This window comes from Oryza glaberrima, chromosome 6, assembly GCF_000147395.1.
Source record: "Oryza glaberrima chromosome 6, OglaRS2, whole genome shotgun sequence".
NCBI classification, from domain to species: Eukaryota; Viridiplantae; Streptophyta; class Magnoliopsida; order Poales; family Poaceae; genus Oryza; species Oryza glaberrima.
In genome coordinates, this window is record NC_068331.1 from 17,321,781 (window position 1) to 17,332,068 (window position 10,288).

Consider the following 10,288-nt stretch of genomic DNA (forward strand, 5'->3'; position numbering starts at 1 on the left):
TTCCCTGCTTTTGCTTTGCGCACAACAAATAAATGACAAACGACGAGAGATCTAATTAATATACACTTGTATGTATTTGAATCGGAGAAATATAAATGTAGAGCATGTGTACTCACAGGAAATTTGAACTTCTGCCTAAGTCTTTCACTCCAGTTGCCGCGGACCAAATGACGGAACCGATACCAAGCCCTACATGGAGTTTAAAGCTATGATTCGTAGTAGCAATAAACATAACAAGATTTTCTTAATTAACAGAGGAACTTATGATAGTACCTATCTATAAGTTCGAAAACCTTGTCAAATGTAGACTCTTTTTTATCCATTGAGTCATATACGTTGACGGTGCAAGCCGACAGGTCGAAGAGTAAAAGCACCCAGTGGAATCTGCAATGTGCGTGGGATGCATTACATATGAAACACTTAGCAAGTTCGTACGGGAATGAAATTTGGTATAGGAAGACAGTAAAATTAAACTAACTCTGTGTTGTACGGCAACAGTATGAACGTCTTGTAATGCTGCCCCTTCAGGAGATGGACGAGATTGTCCTCTGTGGCTTGCGGATATTGGTCGAGCATTGCGACGTTTACTTTCCGAGGGTCGATGAATCCAGTATCGAAAACCCCCCGCCGTCGGGCCCTTTGAATCTCCATTCTACAACGATAAAAGGGAGTATATTATTTTCTATAGTCTACTTATATACAAGGACATAATTAATTAAAGGAGACGTAGTAAGAAATCTAACTGAACGATATACTTACAAAATCCAGCAACTCATAATAGAGACGTCGAGGGCGTCCAGCTGGTATATTTCGTAGATTCCCTTGAAATTGATCCAGAGAATGTCATATCCTTGCAAGAAGTCCGTGTCCCTGATCCTCGCTCCGATCATCTCTCTACCGGTGGCGCTCATCTCCATGTACAGCTGATGGAACTTGTACATTTGTGTGGGTAGGGACTGCAGCAGCTCAGGCTTGACAAGCAGTTTACCGAGTTCGTACATGTATTTCACTTCCGCCTTTTCGATTGGTGCGACTCCTAGCAATTGATCCGTAGTTAGACCGGTGTCAGTAATAAATTCTTCTATCGTCATTTCTTCACCGGTCACCAATGGCTCGATCTCCTGGTTTGGTTGCTCTCCAGGCTGAGGGACTGGTTTGGACTTTCCAAAAGATGCTTTATCAGCGTTCGCTCATAGTCCGATAGCTTAATGGCCTCCTTGGCAGGTGCAGACATACCCCTGAAGAAGTTCCTGACACTCGGGTCTATAGGAATCTTCTTTTCTGGACTTCGAGGCTTGAATTATCTCTTGACTTCTGATGCCACGTAAGCATCAAGCTCCTCTTGCGTGCAATTGTACCCCGGGTCCTTGTTCTTGGCGGCGTCAACTTTCGCCTTCTTCGTTGCCCTTGTGTGGGCAGGCGGTGGAGCTTGGGTGGCCCTTGACTTTGAAGGTGCCGAAAGAGGAGCTTGCGGAGGAGTCGGTACAGGAGCCTGAGGAGGAGTCGGTGCAGGAGCCTGAGGTGGAGACGGTGCTGGAGCATGAGGAGGAGACGGTGCAGGATCCTGAGGAGGAGATGGCGGAGCCGGAGGAGATGGTGCACGAGACGCCGCTTGTCGACCGGGGAGGATGATGTACCGCCTGCGCCATAGAATAATGGCATGGCTTGTGTCTCGTAGATGCGTCTCACCGTCTCCTCCAGGGTAATCTAGCTCGAGGTCCTCGTACGCACCTTCGACCAACTCAACTTCGACCTTGGAGTATCCTGCTGGAATCGGCCTGCAGTGGTAAGTACCTGAAGGGTCCGTTGGGATGGCCATGCCCGACGCCACCTTCATGTGGTGAGAGGTTATTTATTAGTAATCAACATATATAAGCAGCAACTAGCGGAATGGCCAAATCTAAAATATATAAACTACGAGCTTACCTTTATTGATAAGTTCTTGAAAGGAATATGCAGCTCACATGGTGTCCGCTGAGTGATGTCATCAACGGGCCAGGTGGATTCGTCCTGGGTTTGCATGGCGTCCATGCTCTGTGATCCTACCTACCCCGTTGAGGCGCAACTGCTACGGTTTCCTGACGGGCTCACCATTGCAAGAGGAATGGTCGGCTAGGGATCATGGGACCGATGTGCGGCCATGCGTTCATCAACCTTCCTTGCCACCTCCTCTTGCATGCTGCGCTCGTAGCTCGATACCCTGAACTCTAGATCTGCAATCTTCGCCTCGGTATCTCTCTTGCTCCTCATCCGACTCCTGTACGCGTGGATGTCCTCCTTGAACCCAATCTTCCAAGGAATCACCCCTTTCTCTCGTGTTTGTCCTGGATGCTCTGGAGTCTGCAGGGCGAGTGACAGCTCGTCCCTCTCTCTGTCTGGTCGGAATGTGCCCTGAGAAGAGGCTTCCACTGCGTCTGTTAGTCGACGCGCAGCCTCTCGTATCTGATCGCCGAAGACCAGTGAGCCATCAGCTGGGTTGAGCGTTCCACCGTGAGCATAGTACCAGAACTTCGATCGTTCCGGCCAATTAGCGGTGGCCGGTTCGATACCCCTCTCAAGCAAGCTAGCCTCCATCTCCTCCCACTTCGGCATCGCGATGCTATAGCCGCCTGACCCCAAGTGGTGATGGTACTTCTTCTTGGCGGCATTTTCTTTGTTTCTTTCCATCATCGCCTGCCCTTGTTCACCTGTCTTATATGCAACGAACTCGTCCCAGTGATCCCTTAGCTTTGGGAATGTGTCAAAGTTCGGTGTCTGCCCCTTCAGGATATTTTTCTGGTACAGATCTCCCTTGAAGCTCTGAAACTGTTCTGCCATTTTCTTCAGAGTCCACCTTTTCACTTTGTCCTCTATACCCGCGGGAAGGGTGAATGTCTCGAGCATTGTGGTCCACAACATCTCTTTCTCCGAATCTGGGACAAAGCTCTCATGATCTCCGCGTGCCCTTGTTCTTCGCTAGTACACCGTACTGACAGGCACGTTATCCCGCACAATCCAACCGCTGTGACGTACATAGTTCTTGGCGGCTTCTGCCGGGGCACTAGGTCGTCCATCTTCTTCCACTTCCGTTATGATGTGCCGACCCTCAAGCTTCTTTGCGGCACCTCGTTGCCCGCGTGCCCTCTTCTGTCCAACGGAGGGTTGACTTCCACTAGCCTCCTCCTCCTGGTTCCCTTCCACATCCCTTTCCGCGTGCCCCTCTTGGTTCCCCTCCGCATCCCTCTCCACGTTCCCTTCCTCGTTCAAATACTGGTTTGGATCCTCGTTCCCCTCTTCTTCGTTCCAGCACTGGCTGCTTCCCTCCGCGATTGTATCGTACAATATCTGTTCCTCATCGCGATTAGCCATCTGTTCATACAGGAAACATCTGCTAAGTCATGAGACATTTATGTTTTAACAATCTTATATTAAAACTCAAATAATCTTATATGCTAAGACTAAAATAGTCATGTATGCTAAGTGTAACTGTCGTATATTAGAACCCTACACAATCTTAGAAGCTTAGTCTAATTACAAATCTAATAATCTTATACTAAAACTCAAATAGTGATATATGCTAAGTCTAGGTGACATATATTATAGGACCCTAGCTAGTCAATAATTATATACTAAGTCTAATTACAAATATAATAATCTTATATTAAAACTCCAATAATCTTATACTAAAACTCAAATAGTCATGTATTCTAAGTGTAACTGTCGTATATTAGAACACTACACAATCTTATATGCTAAGTCTAATTACAAATCTAATAATCTTAATTGCATTACAAATATAACAATCATATATATAATTACGTCACTTGCCTGCGCGAATTCCTTCGAGGGCTAGCTCTACCACTCCGGCTTGAGGCACGACTCCGACAACGTCTTTTCTGCAAGATACAAAAAGATGTATTAGGATAAACGCGAAGTAACATATATTGCATTTGACGTTCACGTTTCGTTCACGATATCGTTCACGTTCGCGTTCTCGTTAAGGTCACGTTTCATTCACCTACGTTTGTTCGTTCACGTTCATTCACCTGCCTATAATTGCATTTCACGTTCACGTTCGTTCGCTCGTTCTCGTTCACGTTCATTCACCTTGTTCTCGTTCACGTTCGTTCGCTCGTTCACGTTCTTGGTGTGGCGGCAGCGGAGCGGCGGCGGGGCGGCGCGGCGGCGGCATGGCGCCGCGCGCGGCATCGGCATGGCGCGGCGGTGGCGTGCGGCGCGCGGCGCGGTGCCGTCGTGGCGCTATGCCCGGTGGCGGCGTTTCGCGGCGGCGGCGTTGCGCGGCGGCGGCGTTGCGCGGCGGCGGCGTGGCGGCGCGGCGCCGGTGCCGTGCCGCGGCGGCGTCGCGGCGTCTCGTGGCGCGGCGTCGTCGTGTCGCGGCGTCGTGTCGTGACGAGGTCGGCGTCGGTGTCTAAAACTCGGCGGCCGGCGGCAACCGAGAGGGAGAGAGAGAGATCGAGATCAGAGAGAGAGATCGAGGGAGGCGGCGGCGGCTCTCACCCCAGAGATGCGGCGGCGGCGGAGGAGGCGTAGGCGGTGGCGACGACGACGAGCGCGAGACGACGGCTAGATACGGCGGCGGCGTCGGCGCGGGGATGCCCTAGGCAGTGGCGGCGAAGGAGAAGCCGAGAGAGATCGATCGGGCAAAAACTTCTAAGTGTTGGTGGGGAAGACGAGGGCGCGCATCGAGAATATATATACCCCTAGATCTTTAGTCCCGGTTGATGAGAACAACCGGGAGTAAAGATATCTTTAGTCCCGGTTGTTGAGAACAACCAGGAGTAAAGAAAAGATCTTTAGTCCCGGTTGTTCTCAACAATCGGGACTAAATATATCTTTACTCCCGGTTGTTCTCATCAACCGGGACTAAAGATCTTTTCCTGCTATTTCCAAATTCTTTTTAAACCCGGTTAGGGTTAAGAACCGGGACTACTGATAAGCGCACTGAATATTATTTTCCATTACATATGTGTTTATAAAATAGAAGATAATGCATTACAATTATTTAAAGTACAAAGATTAATGACAATTACTTTGAAAAATTATTGTTGTCTGTAATAAATTAAGTGGATAAAACGTAATAAGCAAATATATGATTTAAAATTAATAAAAATTCTAATAATCATATATACTTAGCATATGAATGATATTATTAAATTGGTAAAAACTCTAATTAACATATGTATATACATACGACATGATTTAAAATTAATAAAAATTGTAATCATCATATATACTTAGCATAGGAATTATATTAAATTAATTGTTAAAAACTCTAATTAACATATGTAAATGCCACATGCATGATTTAAAAATTTTAAAAATTCGAATAGTCATATATAATTAGCATATGAATGATAGTAAATTAAATTATGAAAAACTCTAATTAACATATGTAAATGCCACATGCATGATTTGAAACTTTTAAAATTCTCTAGTCAATTATAATTAGCATATGAATGATAGTAAATGAAATGTTAAAAACTCTAATTAACATATGAAATTGCCACCTGCGTGATTTAAAACTTTTAAAAATTATAAGTATCGCATATAACTAGCATATACATGATTTGAACTTGTTAAAACCTCTAATAATCGTGCGTAATTAACATATGTCATACATCAATTGATTTATATGGATAATCAATATATCCAAAATAGTTTACATCGTGTACACAATAATTACGGCAATACATCTGCGGTGACGGTTGACCGCACGTACTTTCTCCTCACTATTGTTCCCTCCTTGTGATCGCTACATGAGTAAGGGGTGTCTTCATTTGATAGGAGGATGCTAGGGTCAATCGTCACCGTGAAAGGGGGTTGCCCATCCAACTGATCGTAATCCTCGTCAGTCTTGTCCTCAACTCCGACGATTTTTCTTTTGCCTGGGAGAACCACGTGACACTTAGGCTCGTCAGGCCCTCTGCCCTTCTTTCCTTTGCTAGACATGTCCTTCACGAAAAAGACTTTCGTTACATCATTGGCAAGGACAAAAGGTTCGTCCGAGTATCCAACCTCGTTAAGGTTAACCGTTGTCATCCCACTGTCATCAATCATTACGCCTCCACCAGTCAACCTAACCCATTGGCACCGGAACAGAGGGACCTTGAGATGACCATAGTCAAGTTCCCATATGTCCTCGATGGCACCGTAATACATGCCAGTTGTTCCATCGTGTCCCATGGCATCGACACGAACAGCGCTGTTTTGGTTCGTGCTCTTCGTGTCTTGGGCTCTCGTGTAGAATTTGTACCCATTGATCTCATATCCCTGGAATGTCGCGATCGACCCAGATGGTCCCCTCGCCAGGAAGGCAAGTTGTTGGTTGATCGACTTGTTACCCATGAGATGTTGTCGTAGCCACGCGGGGAAAGTATCAATGTGATGCCGTGTAATCCATGCATCGGACTTACCGATGTTCCTGGCGCGAAATAGACTCAAGTGCTCCTCGAAGTAAGGAGCTACCAATGAAGATTGTTGCAGAACCATGAAATGGGCTTTACGGAATAAATTGTTGTCTACCGTCATTATTGCTTTCCTTCCGAGAGTTCCCTTTCCCCGTAGTCTCCCTTCATGGCGTGATTCAGGTACCCCGATTGGGCGAAGATCTTCGATAAATTCTACGCAAAATTCGATGACCTCCTCTGTTCCATAACCCTTGGCGATGCTTGCCTCTGGACGAGCATGGTTACGAACATACTTCTTCAGAACGCCCATGTACCTCTCGAATGGAAACATGTTGTGTAGGTACACAGGCCCGAGAATACTGATCTCTTTCACAAGGTGACAAAGCAGATGCGTCATTATATTGAAAAATGAAGGTGGAAATATCAATTCAAAACTGACGAGACACTGCACCACATCATTCTGAAGGGCTTCTAATCTATCCGGATCGATAACCTTCTGCGAAATTGCGTTCATGAATGCACATAGCTTTGTTATTGTTGCCCGGACATTGTTTGGAAGGATACCCTTATTACAACTGGTAGCAGTTGTGTCATCAACACGTGACAGTCATGAGACTTTAGGTTTGTGAATTTCTTCTCCTTCGTGCTTATTATTCACTTGATATTCGTGGAGTATCCAGACGGTACCTTTATACTCTCCAAGCATTTAAACATACTTTCCTTCTCTACCTTGCTAAGAGTGTAGCTGGCTGGACTCAAGTAATGGCTTCCTTTCTCCTTTGGTTCCGGGTGAAGGTCGCCGCGTTGTTCCATATGCTTCAGATCATTACGTGCTTCCAGTGTATCTTTCGACTTTCCGTATACACCTAGGAAGCCAAGAAGGTTTACGCAAAGGTTCTTAGTGAGGTGCATCACGTCGATTGCGTGGCGTACGTCCAAGAATTCTCAATAGGGTATCTCCCAAAATATAGAGTTCTCTTTCCACATCGCCGCGTGACCATCTTCGCTCTCTATAGGCTGGCTTCCAGGCCCCTTTCCGAACACTACTTTAAGATCTTTAACCATAGCAAACACTGTTTTCCTGCTGCGATGTTTAGGCTTCGTACGGTGGTCAGCCTTATGTTCGAAGTGCTTGCCTTTCTTCCATACCGGGTGGTTTGCTGCAAGGAATCGACGATGAACCATGTATACAACCTTCCTATAGTGCTTAAGATACGTACTTTCTGTTTCATCCATACAGTGAGTGCAAGCCTTGTACCCCTTGTTGGACTGTTCGGATAGGTTGCTAAGTGCAGGCCAATCGTTCATGGTTACGAACAGCAGTGCTCGTAGGTTAAACTCCTCCTGTTTGTCCTCGTCCCACACGGGGACACCTTTCTTCTTCCACAACAGTTTAAGGTCTTCGACCAGTGGTCTTAGGTACACATCGATGTCGTTACCAGGTTGCTTGGGGCCTTGAATAATAATCGGCATCATTATGTACTTCCTCTTCATGCATAGCTAGGGGGGGGAGGTTGTAGATACACATCGTAACGGGCCAAGTGCTATGGCCGCTGCTCATCTCTCCAAAAGGATTCATGCCATCCGTACTCAAACCAAACCGTATGTTTCGTGCGTCCTTTCCAAATTCTTTAAATTTTCTGTCGATGTTTCGCCACTGCGAACCATCGGCGGGGTGTCTCAGCATCCCATCCTGTTGACGCTCTTCAGCGTGCCATCGCATCATTCTAGCATTCCCCTTGTTCCTGAACAAACGCCTTAGCCGTGGTATTATAGGGAAATACCATATCACTTTAGCAGGAATTCTCTTCTTTGTTAGCTGCCCGCCAACTTCTCCTGGATCGTCTCGTCTAATCTTGTATCGTAGTGCTTTGCAAACAGGGCATACTTCTAGGTTCTCATACTCCTCACCGCGATATAGGATACAATCATTCGGACATGCGTGAATCTTCTGAACTTCCAGTCCTAGCGGGCAGACTATCTTTTTAGCCTCGTACGTTGTCTCGGGCAATTTGTTTCCCTCCGGAAGAATGTTCTTGACGAGTTTCAATAAATTGCCAAATGCCTTGTCACTAACCCCATTTTTTGCCTTCCATTGCAAGAACTCCAGAGTGGTATTCAACTTTTTGTGCCCCTGCTCGCAACCTGGGTACAACGAAGTTCTGTGGTCCTCTAACATCTTGTCCAATTTATGGGCCCCCTTTTCACTTTCGCAGTCCTCCTTGGCGTCCTGCAACATCTGACCAAGATCATCCGCAACGTCATTACCATCAGCATCCCTTTCCTCCTCGCCCGTTTGATTTCCTTTAAATCTAACGTATTGAGCAAAGTCCGGAATATTGTCGTCTTCCACTTCATCTTCTTCCATTTCAACACCTTGCTCTCCGTGGGATGTCCAACAGTTATAGCTTGGCATGAACCCCGACTCAAACAAGTGGAAATGAATAGTCCTGGATGCAGAATACTCCTTCTGATTCTTACACTTATTGCATGGACAACAAATAAAACCCCTTTGCCTGTTAGCTTCGGCCACTCTCAAAAAATAGTGCACGCCGTCAATAAACTCTTTGGACCGCCGGTCAGCGTACATCCATTGCCGATCCATCTACATGAGTCGAAAAAAAATCATACAACAATAATTATTCTTACAATAATGACAGTCATACAATAATTATAAGATAATTACAAACTGTTTCAACAGTCATACAATAACGACATATCTTTATTCATACAAAAATCATAAAATATTACACCAAATAATTCTTATTTACTATTTCTAAAGTTTTAAACTAATTTTAATGTGTTTTACTTCTTTTAATTTTCATTTTAGTTTGTTTTCTAGTATTCAAGATTAACTTTCACTATAGTTTTCCTTCTCAACTATTTTATAAAACCTTCTTTAGCAAATCAACTAAATTTCTATATATTCTTTCTTCCCCACACAAATTTTCTCCCTCATCAACTTACAACTAAATTTTGGAGACAAAAAAGTGTGCAAAACATAGCTGCAAATGTAATATGACAAAAAAAACATTGGAGGATGAAGTTGCAAACCTTTTAGGCACCTCCGATTTTATGTAATCACCAAAATAAATTCACTAGAAATTTTGGCATGACCTCCCCTCTTTTTTGAAGAAATTTTGAAGCTTGCTCAGGCAGCTGGAGGAGGAAGAAGACATATATATAGGGGTGGGACTTTAGTCCCGGTTGGTGTTACTAACCGGGGCTAAAGATCCCCGAGATCTATAGTCCCGGTTGGTATTACCAACCGGGACTAAAGTTACGATCTTTAGTCCCGGTTGGTGTTACCAACCGGGACTAAAGATCAAATATGCCCGTTACCCTTTTTAACCGGGACTAAAGATCATCTTTAGCCCCGGTTTTTATTGCATCCGGGACTATTGTGGAATTCGGCCGACCGACAAAGATGGTTTCTCCACCAGTGAACGACCACCATGGCTCGTGTTGGCACTTGTGCAGCGATCGCTCTTCTTGTCCTCGTTGCTCTTGCAGCCTCTGCAGGTATAGGAATTGCACAATCTCTTCTGTTCTATTTTTCTTTTGCTATTTTGCAAACCAATACAATCCTTTAGTATTAGTATACTAGTCTAGTTTCTGAACAAATTTTTGTTTGTGTTTGGCTGTGTTAACTAATTTGCAGTGGGGGATCAGCCCCGTTGCTGCGTGGACTACCACTCGTGGGGAGGGAACACCGGGTGCGGTCCTAATCAGAACGACGCTTGCAACTCATGGTGTCAGTCGCAGTGCCGTGGCGGCGAGTGCAAACAACGCGGCGACCGTCACTTCTGCCACTGCTTCTGCTAGATCATCCATACCTAGCTACCTCATCATCTCTACAGCAGATGATCTATTAATTAGGT

At 45.4% G+C, this 10,288-nt stretch overlaps 1 pseudogene; it reads right to left on the bottom strand.

The window, feature by feature from the left end:
* Positions 1-770: 770 nt before the first annotated feature.
* Positions 771-9,012, bottom strand: LOC127775943 (uncharacterized; annotated as a pseudogene).
* Between the last annotated feature and the right edge of the window lie 1,276 nt (positions 9,013-10,288).